General features: G+C 60.6%; 1 protein-coding gene across 15 annotated transcripts in view; it reads left to right on the forward strand.

Annotated features, from left to right (window-relative positions):
- The window catches only part of LOC132379156 (histidine-rich glycoprotein-like), a 35,882-nt gene that overhangs the window by 6,050 nt on the left and 14,438 nt on the right, over positions 1-15,394 (forward strand). The window contains exons 1-4 of one of the 15 annotated variants that reach the window (XM_059946782.1): positions 1-852; positions 1,553-5,253; positions 9,700-11,171; positions 14,450-14,616. The exon at positions 1-852 is cut by the window's left edge and continues 6,050 nt beyond it. The gene's annotated coding sequence lies outside the window, so the exon portion shown is untranslated. The other 14 variants (XM_059946783.1, XM_059946785.1, XM_059946784.1 and 11 more) reach the window with 14 other exon arrangements.

Here is a 15,394-nt window from a genome sequence, read left to right on the forward strand (position 1 = left end):
GGTTCACTCCCTCCCTCTGCTGCTCCCTGCTGTCACTCCCACGGGCTGAGGTTCACTCCCTCCCTCTGCTGCTCCCTGCTGTCTCTCCCACGGGCTGAGGTTCACTCCCTCCCTCTGCTGTTCCCGGCTGTCACTCCCTCCCTCTGCTGCTCCCTGCTGTCACTCCCACGGGCTGAGGTTCACTCCCTCCCTCTGCTGCTCCCTGCTGTCACTCCCACGGGCTGAGGTTCACTCCCTCCCTCTGCTGTTCCTGGCTGTCACTCCCTCCCTCTGCTGCTCCCTGCATTCACTCCCACGGGCTGAGGTTCACTCCCTCCCTCTGCTGCTCCCTGCTGTCACTCCCACGGGCTGAGGTTCACTCCCTCCCTCTGCTGTTCCCGGCTGTCACTCCCTCCCTCTGCTGCTCCCTGCTGTCACTCCCACGGGCTGAGGTTCACTCCCTCCCTCTGCTGTTCCCGGCTGTCACTCCCACGGGCTGAGGTTCACTCCCTCCCTCTGCAGTTCTCGGCTGTCACTCCCTTCCTCTGCTGCTCCCTGCTGTCACTCCCAAGGGCTGAGGTTCACTCCCTCCCTCTGCTGTTCCCGGCTGTCACTCCCACGGGCTGAGGTTCACTCCCTCCCTCTGCTGTTCCCGGCTGTCACTCCCACGGGCTGAGGTTCACTCCCTCCCTCTGCTGCTCCCTGCTGTCACTCCCATGGGCTGAGGTTCACTCCCTCCCTCTGCTGCTCCCTGCTGTCACTCCCACAGGCTGAGGTTCACTCCCTCCCTCTGCTGCTCCCTGCTGTCACTCCCACGGGCTGAGGTTCACTCCCTCCCTCTGCTGCTCCCTGCTGTCACTCCCACGGGCTGAGGTTCACTCCCTCCCTCTGCTGTTCCCTGCTGTCCCTCCCACGGGCTGAGGTTCACTCCCTCCCTCTGCTGCTCCCTGTTGTCACTCCCACGGGCTGAGGTTCACTCCCTCCCTCTGCTGTTCCCGGTCACTCCCATGGGCTGAGGTTCACTCCCTCCCTCTGCTGCTCCCTGCTGTCACTCCCTCCCTCTGCTGTTCCCTGCTGTCACTCCCACGGGCTGAGGTTCACTCCCTCCCTCTGCTGTTCCCTGCTGTCACTCCCACGGGCTGAGGTTCACTCCCTCCCTCTGCTGCTCCCTGCTGTCACTCCCGCGGGCTGAGGTTCACACCCTCCCTCTGCTGCTCCCTGCTGTCACTCCCTCCCTCTGCTGTTCCAGGCTGTCACTCCGACGGGCTGAGGTTCACTCCCTCCCTCTGCTGCTCCCTGCTGTCATCCCTCCCTCCGCTGTTCCCAGCTGTCACTCCCACGGGCTGAGGTTCACTCCCTCCCTCTGCTGCTCCCTGCTGTCACTCCCACGGGCTGAGGTTCACTCCCACCCTCTGCTGCTCCCTGCTGTCACTCCCACGGGCTGAGGTTCACTCCCTCCCTCTGCTGTTCCCGGCTGTCACTCCCTCCCTCTGCTGCTCCCTGCTGTCACTCCCACGGGCTGAGGTTCACTCCCTCCCTCTGCTGTTCCCGGCTGTCACTTCCACGGGCTGAGGTTCACTCCCTCCCTCTGCTGTTCCCGGCTGTCACTCCCTCCCTCTGCTGCTCCCTGCTGTCACTCCCACGGGCTGAGGTTCACTCCCTCCCTCTGCTGTTCCCGGCTGTCACTCCCACGGGCTGAGGTTCACTCCCTCCCTCTGCTGCTCCCTGCTGTCACTCCCACAGGCTGAGGTTCACTCCCTCCCTCTGCTGCTCCCTGCTGTCACTCCCACGGGCTGAGGTTCACTCCCTCCCTCTGCTGCTCCCTGCTGTCACTCCCACGGGCTGAGGTTCACTCCCTCCCTCTGCTGTTCCATGCTGTCACTCCCACGGGCTGAGGTTCACTCCCACCCTCTGCTGCTCCCGGCTGTCACTCCCACGGGCTGAGGTTCACTCCCTCCCTCTGCTGTTCCCGGCTGTCACTCCCACGGGCTGAGGTTCACTCCCTCCCTCTGCTGCTCCCTGCTGTCACTCCCACGGGCTGAGGTTCACTCCCTCCCTCTGCTGCTCCCTGCTGTCACTCCCACGGGCTGAGGTTCACTCCCTCCCTCTGCTGCTCCATGCTGTCACTCCCACGGGCTGAGGTTCACTCCCTCCCTCTGCTGCTCCCTGCTGTCACTCCCACGGGCTGAGGTTCACTCCCTCCCTCTGCTGCTCCCGGCTGTCACTCCCACGGGCTGAGGTTCACTCCCTCCCTCTGCTGTTCCCGGCTGTCACTCCCACGGGCTGAGGTTCACTCCCTCCCTCTGCTGCTCCCTGCTCTCACTCCCACGGGCTGAGGTTCACTCCCTCCCTCTGCTGCTCCCTGCTGTCACTCCCACGGGCTGAGGTTCACTCCCTCCCTCTGCTGCTCCCTGCTCTCACTCCCACGGGCTGAGGTTCACTCCCTCCCTCTGCTGCTCCCTGCTGTCACTCCCACGGGCTGAGGTTCACTCCCTCCCTCTGCTGCTCCCTGCTGTCACTCCCACGGGCTGAGGTTCACTCCCTCCCTCTGCTGCTCCCTGCTCTCACTCCCACGGGCTGAGGTTCACTCCCTCCCTCTGCTGCTCCCTGCTGTCACTCCCACGGGCTGAGGTTCACTCCCTCCCTCTGCTGCTCCCTGCTGTCACTCCCACAGTCTGAGGTTCACTCCCTCCCTCTGCTGCTCCCTGCTCTCACTCCCACGGGCTGAGGTTCACTCCCTCCCTCTGCTGCTCCCGGCTGTCACTCCCACGGGCTGAGGTTCACTCCCTCCCTCTGCTGTTCCAGGCTGTCACTCCCACGGGCTGAGGTTCACTCCCTCCCTCTGCTGCTCCCGGCTGTCACTCCCACGGGCTGAGGTTCACTCCCTCCCTCTGCTGCTCCCTGCTGTCACTCCCACGGGCTGAGGTTCACCCCCTCCCTCTGCTGCTCCCTGCTCTCACTCCCACGGGCTGAGGTTCACTCCCTCCCTCTGCTGCTCCCTGCTGTCACTCCCACGGGCTGAGGTTCACTCCCTCCCTCTGCTGCTCCCTGCTCTCACTCCCACGGGCTGAGGTTCACTCCCTCCCTCTGCTGCTCCCTGCTGTCACTCCCACGGGCTGAGGTTCACTCCCTCCCTCTGCTGCTCCCTGCTCTCACTCCCACGGGCTGAGGTTCACTCCCTCCCTCTGCTGCTCCCGGCTGTCACTCCCACGGGCTGAGGTTCACTCCCTCCCTCTGCTGCTCCCTGCTGTCACTCCCACGGGCTGAGGTTCACTCCCTCCCTCTGCTGCTCCCTGCTCTCACTCCCACGGGCTGAGGTTCACTCCCTCCCTCTGCTGCTCCCTGCTGTCACTCCCACGGGCTGAGGTTCACTCCCTCCCTCTGCTGCTCCCTGCTGTCACTCCCACAGTCTGAGGTTCACTCCCTCCCTCTGCTGCTCCCTGCTGTCACTCCCACGGGCTGAGGTTCACTCCCTCCCTCTGCTGCTCCCTGCTGTCACTCCCACGGGCTGAGGTTCACTCCCTCCCTCTGCTGCTCCCGGCTTTCACTCCCACGGGCTGAGGTACACTCCCTCCCTCTGCTGTTCCCGGCTGTCACTCCCACGGGCTGAGGTTCACTCCCTCCCTCTGCTGCTCCCTGCTGTCACTCCCACGGGCTGAGGTTCACTCCCTCCCTCTGCTGCTCCCTGCTGTCACTCCCTCTGCTGCTCCCTGCTGTCACTCCCACGGGCTGAGGTTCACTCCCTCCCTCTGCTGCTCCCTGCTCTCACTCCCACGGGCTGAGGTTCACTCCCTCCCTCTGCTGCTCCCTGCTGTCACTCCCACGGGCTGAGGTTCACTCCCTCCCTCTGCTGCTCCCTGCTGTCACTCCCACGGGCTGAGGTTCACTCCCCCCCTCTGCTGCTCCCTGCTGTCACTCCCACGGGCTGAGGTTCCCTCCCTCCCTCTGCTGCTCCCTGCTGTCACTCCCTCCCTCTGCTGCTCCCTGCTCTCACTCCCACGGGCTGAGGTTCACTCCCTCCCTCTGCTGTTCCCGGCTGTCACTCCCACGGGCTGAGGTTCACTCCCTCCCTCTGCTTCTCCCTGCTGTCACTCCCATGGGCTGAGGTTCACTCCCTCCCTCTGCTGCTCCCTGCTGTCACTCCCACAGGCTGAGGTTCACTCCCTCCCTCTGCTGCTCCCTGCTGTCACTCCCACGGGTTGAGGTTCACTCCCTCCCTCTGCTGCTCCCTGCTGTCACTCCCACGGGCTGAGGTTCACTCCCTCCCTCTGCTGTTCCCGGTCACTCCCACGGGCTGAGGTTAACTCCCTCCCTCTGCTGCTCCCTGCTGTCACTCCCACGGGCTGAGGTTCACTCCCTCCCTCTGCTGCTCCCTGCTGTCACTCCCACGGGCTGAGGTTCACTCCCTCCCTCTGCTGTTCCCTGCTGTCCCTCCCACGGGCTGAGGTTCACTCCCTCCCTCTGCTGCTCCCTGTTGTCACTCCCACGGGCTGAGGTTCACTCCCTCCCTCTGCTGTTCCCGGTCACTCCCACGGGCTGAGGTTCACTCCCTCCCTCTGCTGCTCCCTGCTGTCACTCCCACGGGCTGAGGTTCACTCCCTCCCTCTGCTGCTCCCTGCTGTCACTCCCACGGGCTGAGGTTCACTCCCTCCCTCTGCTGCTCCCTGCTGTCACTCCCTCCCTCTGCTGTTCCCTGCTGTCACTCCCACGGGCTGAGGTTCACTCCCTCCCTCTGCTGTTCCCTGCTGTCACTCCCATGGGCTGAGGTTCACTCCCTCCCTCTGCTGCTCCCTGCTGTCACTCCCACGGGCTGAGGTTCACTCCCTCCCTCTGCTGCTCCCTGCTGTCACTCCCTCCCTCTGCTGTTCCCGGCTGTCACTCCGACGGGCTGAGGTTCACTCCCTCCCTCTGCTGCTCCCTGCTGTCACTCCCTCCCTCCGCTCTTCCCAGCTGTCACTCCCACGGGCTGAGGTTCACTCCCTCCCTCTGCTGCTCCCTGCTGTCACTCCCACGGGCTGAGGTTCACTCCCTCCCTCTGCTGCTCCCTGCTGTCACTCCCACGGGCTGAGGTTCACTCCCTCCCTCTGCTGTTCCCGGCTGTCACTCCCTCCCTCTGCTGCTCCCTGCTGTCACTCCCAGGGGCTGAGGTTCACTCCCTCCCTCTGCTGCTCCCTGCTGTCACTTCCACGGGCTGAGGTTCACTCCCTCCCTCTGCTGTTCCCGGCTGTCACTCCCTCCCTCTGCTGCTCCCTGCTGTCACTCCCACGGGCTGAGGTTCACTCCCTCCCTCTGCTGTTCCCGGCTGTCACTCCCTCCCTCTGCTGCTCCCTGCTGTCACTCCCAAGGGCTGAGGTTCACTCCCTCCCTCTGCTGTTCCCGGCTGTCACTCCCACGGGCTGAGGTTCACTCCCTCCCTCTGCTGCTCCCTGCTGTCACTCCCATGGGCTGAGGTTCACTCCCTCCCTCTGCTGCTCCCTGCTGTCACTCCCACAGGCTGAGGTTCACTCCCTCCCTCTGCTGCTCCCTGCTGTCACTCCCACGGGCTGAGGTTCACTCCCTCCCTCTGCTGCTCCCTGCTGTCACTCCCACGGGCTGAGGTTCACTCCCTCCCTCTGCTGTTCCTTGCTGTCACTCCCACGGGCTGAGGTTCACTCCCTCCCTCTGCTGCTCCCAGCTGTCACTCCCACGGGCTGAGGTTCACTCCCTCCCTCTGCTGTTCCCGGCTGTCACTCCCACGGGCTGAGGTTCACTCCCTCCCTCTGCTGCTCCCTGCTGTCACTCCCACGGGCTGAGGTTCACTCCCTCCCTCTGCTGCTCCCTGCTGTCACTCCCACGGGCTGAGGTTCACTCCCTCCCTCTGCTGCTCCCTGCTGTCACTCCCACGGGCTGAGGTTCACTCCCTCCCTCTGCTGCTCCCTGCTGTCACTCCCACGGGCTGAGGTTCACTCCCTCCCTCTGCTGCTCCCGGCTGTCACTCCCACGGGCTGAGGTTCACTCCCTCCCTCTGCTGTTCCCGGCTGTCACTCCCACGGGCTGAGGTTCACTCCCTCCCTCTGCTGCTCCCTGCTCTCACTCCCACGGGCTGAGGTTCACTCCCTCCCTCTGCTGCTCCCTGCTGTCACTCCCACGGGCTGAGGTTCACTCCCTCCCTCTGCTGCTCCCTGCTGTCACTCCCACGGGCTGAGGTTCACTCCCTCCCTCTGCTGCTCCCTGCTCTCACTCCCACGGGCTGAGGTTCACTCCCTCCCTCTGCTGCTCCCTGCTGTCACTCCCACGGGCTGAGGTTCACTCCCTCCCTCTGCTGCTCCCTGCTCTCACTCCCACGGGCTGAGGTTCACTCCCTCCCTCTGCTGCTCCCTGCTGTCACTCCCACGGGCTGAGGTTCACTCCCTCCCTCTGCTGCTCCCTGCTGTCACTCCCACAGTCTGAGGTTCACTCCCTCCCTCTGCTGCTCCCTGCTGTCACTCCCACGGGCTGAGGTTCACTCCCTCCCTCTGCTGCTCCCGGCTGTCACTCCCACGGGCTGAGGTTCACTCCCTCCCTCTGCTGTTCCCGGCTGTCACTCCCACGGGCTGAGGTTCACTCCCTCCCTCTGCTGCTCCCTGCTGTCACTCCCACGGGCTGAGGTTCACTCCCTCCCTCTGCTGCTCCCTGCTCTCACTCCCACGGGCTGAGGTTCACTCCCTCCCTCTGCTGCTCCCTGCTCTCACTCCCACGGGCTGAGGTTCACTCCCTCCCTCTGCTGCTCCCTGCTCTCACTCCCACGGGCTGAGGTTCACTCCCTCCCTCTGCTGCTCCCTGCTGTCACTCCCACGGGCTGAGGTTCACTCCCTCCCTCTGCTGCTCCCTGCTCTCACTCCCACGGGCTGAGGTTCACTCCCTCCCTCTGCTGCTCACGGCTGTCACTCCCACGGGCTGAGGTTCACTCCCTCCCTCTGCTGCTCCCTGCTGTCACTCCCACGGGCTGAGGTTCACTCCCTCCCTCTGCTGCTCCCTGCTCTCACTCCCACGGGCTGAGGTTCACTCCCTCCCTCTGCTGCTCCCTGCTGTCACTCCCACGGGCTGAGGTTCACTCCCTCCCTCTGCTGCTCCCTGCTGTCACTCCCACGGGCTGAGGTTCACTCCCTCCCTCTGCTGCTCCCTGCTGTCACTCCCACGGGCTGAGGTTCACTCCCTCCCTCTGCTGCTCCCTGCTGTCACTCCCACGGGCTGAGGTTCACTCCCTCCCTCTGCTGCTCCCTGCTGTCACTCCCACGGGCTGAGGTTCACTCCCTCCCTCTGCTGCTCCCTGCTGTCACTCCCACGGGCTGAGGTTCACTCCCTCCCTCTGCTGCTCCCTGCTGTCACTCCCACGGGCTGAGGTTCCCTCCCTCCCTCTGCTGCTCCCTGCTGTCACTCCCTCCCTCTGCTGCTCCCTGCTCTCACTCCCACGGGCTGAGGTTCACTCCCTCCCTCTGCTGTTCCCGGCTGTCACTCCCACGGGCTGAGGTTCACTCCCTCCCTCTGCTGCTCCCTGCTGTCACTCCCACGGGCTGAGGTTCACTCCCTCCCTCTGCTGCTCCCGGCTTTCACTCCCACGGGCTGAGGTTCACTCCCTGCCTCTGCTGTTCCCGGCTGTCACTCCCACGGGCTGAGGTTCACTCCCTCCCTCTGCTGCTCCCTGCTGTCACTCCCACGGGCTGAGGTTCACTCCCTCCCTCTGCTGCTCCCTGCTGTCACTCCCACGGGCTGAGGTTCACTCCCTCCCTCTGCTGCTCCCTGCTGTCACTCCCACGGGCTGAGGTTCACTCCCTCCCTCTGCTGCTCCCTGCTCTCACTCCCACGGGCTGAGGTTCACTCCCTCCCTCTGCTGCTCCCTGCTGTCACTCCCACGGGCTGAGGTTCACTCCCTCCCTCTGCTGTTCCTGCTGTCACTCCCACGGGCTGAGGTTCACTCCCTCCCTCTGCTGTTCCCGGCTGTCACTCCCACGGGCTGAGGTTCACTCCCTCCCTCTGCTGCTCCCTGCTGTCACTCCCACGGGCTGAGGTTCACTCCCTCCCTCTGCTGCTCCCTGCTGTCACTCCCACGGGCTGAGGTTCACTCCCTCCCTCTGCTGCTCCCTGCTGTCACTCCCACGGGCTGAGGTTCACTCCCTCCCTCTGCTGCTCCCTGCTGTCACTCCCACGGGCTGAGGTTCACTCCCTCCCTCTGCTGCTCCCTGCTGTCACTCCCACAGTCTGAGGTTCACTCCCTCCCTCTGCTGCTCCCTGCTGTCACTCCCACGGGCTGAGGTTCACTCCCTCCCTCTGCTGCTCCCGGCTGTCACTCCCACGGGCTGAGGTTCACTCCCTCCCTCTGCTGTTCCCGGCTGTCACTCCCACGGGCTGAGGTTCACTCCCTCCCTCTGCTGCTCCCTGCTGTCACTCCCACGGGCTGAGGTTCACTCCCTCCCTCTGCTGCTCCCTGCTCTCACTCCCACGGGCTGAGGTTCACTCCCTCCCTCTGCTGCTCCCTGCTCTCACTCCCACGGGCTGAGGTTCACTCCCTCCCTCTGCTGCTCCCTGCTCTCACTCCCACGGGCTGAGGTTCACTCCCTCCCTCTGCTGCTCCCTGCTGTCACTCCCACGGGCTGAGGTTCACTCCCTCCCTCTGCTGCTCCCTGCTCTCACTCCCACGGGCTGAGGTTCACTCCCTCCCTCTGCTGCTCCCGGCTGTCACTCCCACGGGCTGAGGTTCACTCCCTCCCTCTGCTGCTCCCTGCTGTCACTCCCACGGGCTGAGGTTCACTCCCTCCCTCTGCTGCTCCCTGCTCTCACTCCCACGGGCTGAGGTTCACTCCCTCCCTCTGCTGCTCCCTGCTGTCACTCCCACGGGCTGAGGTTCACTCCCTCCCTCTGCTGCTCCCTGCTGTCACTCCCACGGGCTGAGGTTCACTCCCTCCCTCTGCTGCTCCCTGCTGTCACTCCCACGGGCTGAGGTTCACTCCCTCCCTCTGCTGCTCCCTGCTGTCACTCCCACGGGCTGAGGTTCACTCCCTCCCTCTGCTGCTCCCTGCTGTCACTCCCACGGGCTGAGGTTCACTCCCTCCCTCTGCTGCTCCCTGCTGTCACTCCCACGGGCTGAGGTTCACTCCCTCCCTCTGCTGCTCCCTGCTGTCACTCCCACGGGCTGAGGTTCCCTCCCTCCCTCTGCTGCTCCCTGCTGTCACTCCCTCCCTCTGCTGCTCCCTGCTCTCACTCCCACGGGCTGAGGTTCACTCCCTCCCTCTGCTGTTCCCGGCTGTCACTCCCACGGGCTGAGGTTCACTCCCTCCCTCTGCTGCTCCCTGCTGTCACTCCCACGGGCTGAGGTTCACTCCCTCCCTCTGCTGCTCCCGGCTTTCACTCCCACGGGCTGAGGTTCACTCCCTGCCTCTGCTGTTCCCGGCTGTCACTCCCACGGGCTGAGGTTCACTCCCTCCCTCTGCTGCTCCCTGCTGTCACTCCCACGGGCTGAGGTTCACTCCCTCCCTCTGCTGCTCCCTGCTGTCACTCCCACGGGCTGAGGTTCACTCCCTCCCTCTGCTGCTCCCTGCTGTCACTCCCACGGGCTGAGGTTCACTCCCTCCCTCTGCTGCTCCCTGCTCTCACTCCCACGGGCTGAGGTTCACTCCCTCCCTCTGCTGCTCCCTGCTGTCACTCCCACGGGCTGAGGTTCACTCCCTCCCTCTGCTGTTCCTGCTGTCACTCCCACGGGCTGAGGTTCACTCCCTCCCTCTGCTGTTCCCGGCTGTCACACCCACGGGCTGAGGTTCACTCCCTCCCTCTGCTGCTCCCGGCTGTCACTCCCACGGACTGAGGTTCACTCCCTCCCTCTGCTGCTCCCTGCTCTCACTCCCACGGGCTGAGGTTCACTCCCTCCCTCTGCTGTTCCCGGCTGTCACTCCCACGGGCTGAGGTTCACTCCCTCCCTCTGCTGCTCCCTGCTGTCACTCCCACGGGCTGAGGTTCACTCCCTCCCTCTGCTGCTCCCTGCTGTCACTCCCACGGGCTGAGGTTCACTCCCTCCCTCTGCTGCTCCCTGCTGTCACTCCCACGGGCTGAGGTTCACTCCCTCCCTCTGCTGCTCCCTGCTGTCACTCCCACGGGCTGAGGTTCCCTCCCTCCCTCTGCTGCTCCCTGCTGTCACTCCCTCCCTCTGCTGCTCCCTGCTCTCACTCCCACGGGCTGAGGTTCACTCCCTCCCTCTGCTGTTCCCTGCTGTCACTCCCACGGGCTGAGGTTCACTCCCTCCCTCTGCTGCTCCCGGCTTTCACTCCCACGGGCTGAGGTTCACTCCCTCCCTCTGCTGTTCCCGGCTGTCACTCCCACGGGCTGAGGTTCACTCCCTCCCTCTGCTGCTCCCTGCTGTTACTCCCACGGGCTGAGGTTCACTCCCTCCCTCTGCTGCTCCCTGCTGTCACTCCCACGGGCTGTGGTTCACTCCCTCCCTCTGCTGTTCCCGGCTGTCACTCCCACGGGCTGAGGTTCACTCCCTCCCTCTGCTGCTCCCTGCTGTCACTCCCACGGGCTGAGGTTCACTCCCTCCCTCTGCTGCTCCCTGCTGTCACTCCCACGGGCTGAGGTTCACTCCCTCCCTCTGCTGTTCCCGGCTGTCACTCCCATGGGCTGAGGTTCACTCCCTCCCTCTGCTGTTCCCGGCTGGTCCAAGACAAACAGCAGTTCTCACTGCGAGGATAAGGTGACCCTCCAGGTCGAGGAATACCTCATATTCAGTCTAAGTCTCCTCCAACCTGATGGCTTGAGCATTGATTCCTCCTTCAGATAATTTTGTTTTCTTTTCCCTTACCCCTCCCCTTGTTTTCGATTTCCTATTCTGAACTCTTACTTCTTCGCACCTCCCTATCACCTCCCGGGACCCCTCCTCCTTCCCTTTCTCCTATGGTCCACTCTCCTCTCCTACCCAATTCCTTCTCCTCCAACCCTTTACCTTTCCCACGTAGCTGGCTTCACCAATCAACATCCAGCTTGTCTACATCCACTGCCCCTAATTTTAATTTTGGCATTTTCCCCTGCCACTGCCCCCCAGTTCTGATGAAAAGTCGACTGCTTATGCATTTCCATAGATGCTGCCTGACCTACCGCGTTCCTCCAGGATGTTGTGTGTGTGAGCTGTTCATAGACAAGGGTTTTCTGCTCGCCCGGGGAGATGGGGAGAGTGTCATACTGATGGAGTGAGTGTCACAGTGATGGGGAGAGTGTTACAATAACTGGGAGAGTGTCACAGTGATGGGGAGAGTGTCACAGTGATGGGGAGAGTGTCACAGTGATGTGGTGAGTGTTACAATAACTGGGAGAGTGTCACAGTGATGGGGAGAGTGTCACAGTGATGGGGAGAGTGTCATACTGATGGAGTGAGTGTCACAGTGATGGGGAGAGAGTCACAGTGATGGGGAGAGAGTCACAGTGATGGGGAGAGTGTCACAGTGATGGGGAGAGAGTCACAGTGATGGGGTGAGTGTCACAGTGATGGGGAGAGAGTCACAGTGATGGGGAGAGAGTCACTGTGATGGGGAGAGTGTCACAGTGATGGGGAGAGTGTTACAATAATGGGGAGAGGGTCACAGTGATGGGGAGAGAGTCACAGTGATGGGGAGAGAGTCACTGTGATGGGGAGAGAGTCACAGTGATGGGGAGAGAGTCACAGTGATGGGGAGAGAGTCACAGTGATGGGGAGAGTGTCACAGTGATGGGGAGAGAGTCACAGTGATGGGGAGAGTGTCCCACTGTTGGGGAGAGTGTCACAGTGTTGGGGAGAGTGTCACAGTGATGGGGAGAGAGTCACTGTGATGGGGAGAGAGTCACTGTGTTGGGGAGAGTGTCACAATAACTGGGAGAGTGTCACAGTGATGGGGAGAGTGTCACTGTGATGGGGAGAATGTCACAGTGATTGGGGAGAGTGTCACAGTGATGGGGAGAGAGTCACTGTGATGGGGAGAGAGTCACTGTGATGGGGAGAGAGTCACAGTGATGGCAAGAGAGTGACAGTGATGGGGTGAGTGTCACAGTGTTGGGGAGAGTGTCACAGTGATGGGGAGAGTGTCACAGTGTTGGGGAGAGTGTCACAGTGTTGGGGAGAGTGTCACAGTGATGGGGAGAGAGTCACAGTGATGGGGAGAGAGTCACAGTGTTGGGGAGAGTGTCACAGTGTTGGGGAGAGTGTCACAGTGTTGGGGAGAGTGTCACAGTGATGGGGAGAGAGTCACAGTGATGGGGAGAGAGTCACTGTGTTGGGGAGAGTGTCACAATAACTGGGAGAGTGTCACAGTGATGGGGAGAGTGTCACAGTGATGGGGAGAGAGTCACAGTGATGGGGAGAGTGTCACTGTGATGGGGAGAATGTCACAGTGATTGGGGAGAGTGTCACAGTGATGGGGAGAGAGTCACTGTGATGGGGAGAGAGTCACTGTGATGGGGAGAGAGTCACAGTGATGGCAAGAGAGTGACAGTGATGGGGTGAGTGTCACAGTGATGGGGAGAGTGTCACAGTGTTGGGGAGAGAGTCACAGTGATGGGGAGAGAGTCACAGTGATGGGGAGAGTGTCACAGTGATGGGGAGAGAGTCACAGTGATGGGGAGAGAGTCACAGTGATGGGGAGAGAGTCACTGTGATGGGGAGAGAGTCACTGTGATGGGGAGAGTGTCACAGTGATGGGGAGAGTGTTACAATAATGGGGAGAGGGTCACAGTGATGGGGAGAGAGTCACAGTGATGGGGAGAGAGTCACTGTGATGGGGAGAGAGTCACAGTGATGGGGAGAGAGTCACAGTGATGGGGAGAGAGTCACAGTGATGGGGAGAGTGTCACAGTGATGGGGAGAGAGTCACAGTGATGGGGAGAGTGTCCCACTGTTGGGGAGAGTGTCACAGTGTTGGGGAGAGTGTCACAGTGATGGGGAGAGAGTCACTGTGATGGGGAGAGAGTCACTGTGTTGGGGAGAGTGTCACAATAACTGGGAGAGTGTCACAGTGATGGGGAGAGTGTCACTGTGATGGGGAGAATGTCACAGTGATTGGGGAGAGTGTCACAGTGATGGGGAGAGAGTCACTGTGATGGGGAGAGAGTCACTGTGATGGGGAGAGAGTCACAGTGATGGCAAGAGAGTGACAGTGATGGGGTGAGTGTCACAGTGTTGGGGAGAGTGTCACAGTGATGGGGAGAGTGTCACAGTGTTGGGGAGAGTGTCACAGTGTTGGGGAGAGTGTCACAGTGATGGGGAGAGAGTCACAGTGATGGGGAGAGAGTCACAGTGTTGGGGAGAGTGTCACAGTGTTGGGGAGAGTGTCACAGTGTTGGGGAGAGTGTCACAGTGATGGGGAGAGAGTCACAGTGATGGGGAGAGAGTCACTGTGTTGGGGAGAGTGTCACAATAACTGGGAGAGTGTCACAGTGATGGGGAGAGTGTCACAGTGATGGGGAGAGAGTCACAGTGATGGGGAGAGTGTCACTGTGATGGGGAGAATGTCACAGTGATTGGGGAGAGTGTCACAGTGATGGGGAGAGAGTCACTGTGATGGGGAGAGAGTCACTGTGATGGGGAGAGAGTCACAGTGATGGCAAGAGAGTGACAGTGATGGGGTGAGTGTCACAGTGATGGGGAGAGTGTCACAGTGTTGGGGAGAGAGTCACAGTGATGGGGAGAGAGTCACAGTGATGGGGAGAGTGTCACAGTGATGGGGAGAGAGTCACAGTGATGGGGAGAGAGTCACAGTGTTGGGGAGAGTGTCACAGTGATGGGGAGAGAGTCACAGTGACGGGGAGAGAGTCACAGTGATGGGGAGAGAGTCACAGTGATGGGGAGAGAGTCACAGTGATGTGGTGAGTGTCACAGTGATGGGGAGAGAGTCACAGTGACGGGGAGAGAGTCACAGTGATGGGGAGAGAGTCACTGTGATGGGGAGAGAGTCACAGTGTTGGGGAGAGTGTCACAGTGTTGGGGAGAGTGTCACAGTGATGGGGTGAGTGTCACAGTGATGGGGAGAGTGTCACAGTGATGGGGAGAGAGTCACAGTGATGTGGTGAGTGTCACAGTGATGGGGAGAGAGTCACAGTGACGGGGAGAGAGTCACAGTGATGGGGAGAGAGTCACAGTGACGGGGAGAGAGTCACAGTGATGGGGAGAGAGTCACGGTGATGGGGAGAGTGTCACAGTGACGGGGAGAGAGTCACAGTGATGTGGTGAGTGTCACAGTGATGGGGAGAGAGTCACAGTGACGGGGAGAGAGTCACAGTGATGGGGAGAGAGTCACTGTGATGGGGAGAGAGTCACAGTGTTGGGGAGAGTGTCACAGTGATGGGGAGAGTGTCACAGTGATGGGGAGAGTGTCACAGTGATGGGGTGAGTGTCACAGTGATGGGGAGAGAGTCACCACCGAAGAAAAAGTGAACTCAATTTCTAACTAGAATTCATTCTCTCTCTCTCTCACTCTCTCTGCACCATTTCTGAGATCAGAGTGATTGAAACAGAAGTTTGTGGGATGTACGTGTACGTTTCAGCTGAACACCACTGAGAACCTGATGACAATTTTCACAGCAACTTCTTCGGGGCGGAGTTCAGTTTTTTGTTCAACGTGACAAAGGAATATTTGGTGCAACATTGCCCCCTTCAGGGTGTACAAGGTACTATACATTAATAACACTATAACAAAGATTTTGCCTCCTGAATACTTTTGTGTATATCTTATGGATTTTGGGCTGTTAATTATGACATTCAGCATGAAGTTTCCTTATCATGCACCACTTTTCTAATTGCCTGTATTTGTTATTTCAATTCTTAATTCAAGTCAATTAAAATGTCGCCCATAATGTAAGCTGGAACTTTTCTATATTGTCCATGCACCTTGTCCACGTCCTGGGGCTGCTTAGGCAGGGCAGATGCTGCATGGCAGGATAGAATTTAGAAAAACAGGACATGGTGTCTAGAGTTGGCAAATGTGTTATGATGCACAAGCCAGGGATGGATCTCAACACTGACACTGATACAATATTGAACTGAACTGAATTGAATTGGCTTTATTACTTACATCCTTCATATACATGAGGAGTAAAAACTGTTACATTACATCTCCATCTAAATGTGCAATGTGCAATTTATAGTAACTTATAATAAATATTATGTAAAACAGGACAGTCAAATATAACGTAGAAATACAGTTGTGTCAGCGTGAATTAATCAGTCTGATTACCTGGTGGAAGAAGCTGTCCCGGAGACTGTTGGTCCTGGCTGGTCCCATTTCCTGGATCATAGCAGTTGGAACAGTTTGTGGTTGGGGTGACTCGGGTCTCAATGATCCTCTGGGCCCTTTTTACACACCTGTCTCTGTAAATGTCCTGAATATTGGGAAGTTCACATCTACAGATGTGCTGGGCTGTCCGCACCACTCTCTGCAGAGTCCTG

Source organism: Hypanus sabinus, chromosome 21, assembly GCF_030144855.1.
Source record: "Hypanus sabinus isolate sHypSab1 chromosome 21, sHypSab1.hap1, whole genome shotgun sequence".
NCBI lineage: Eukaryota > Metazoa > Chordata > Chondrichthyes > Myliobatiformes > Dasyatidae > Hypanus > Hypanus sabinus.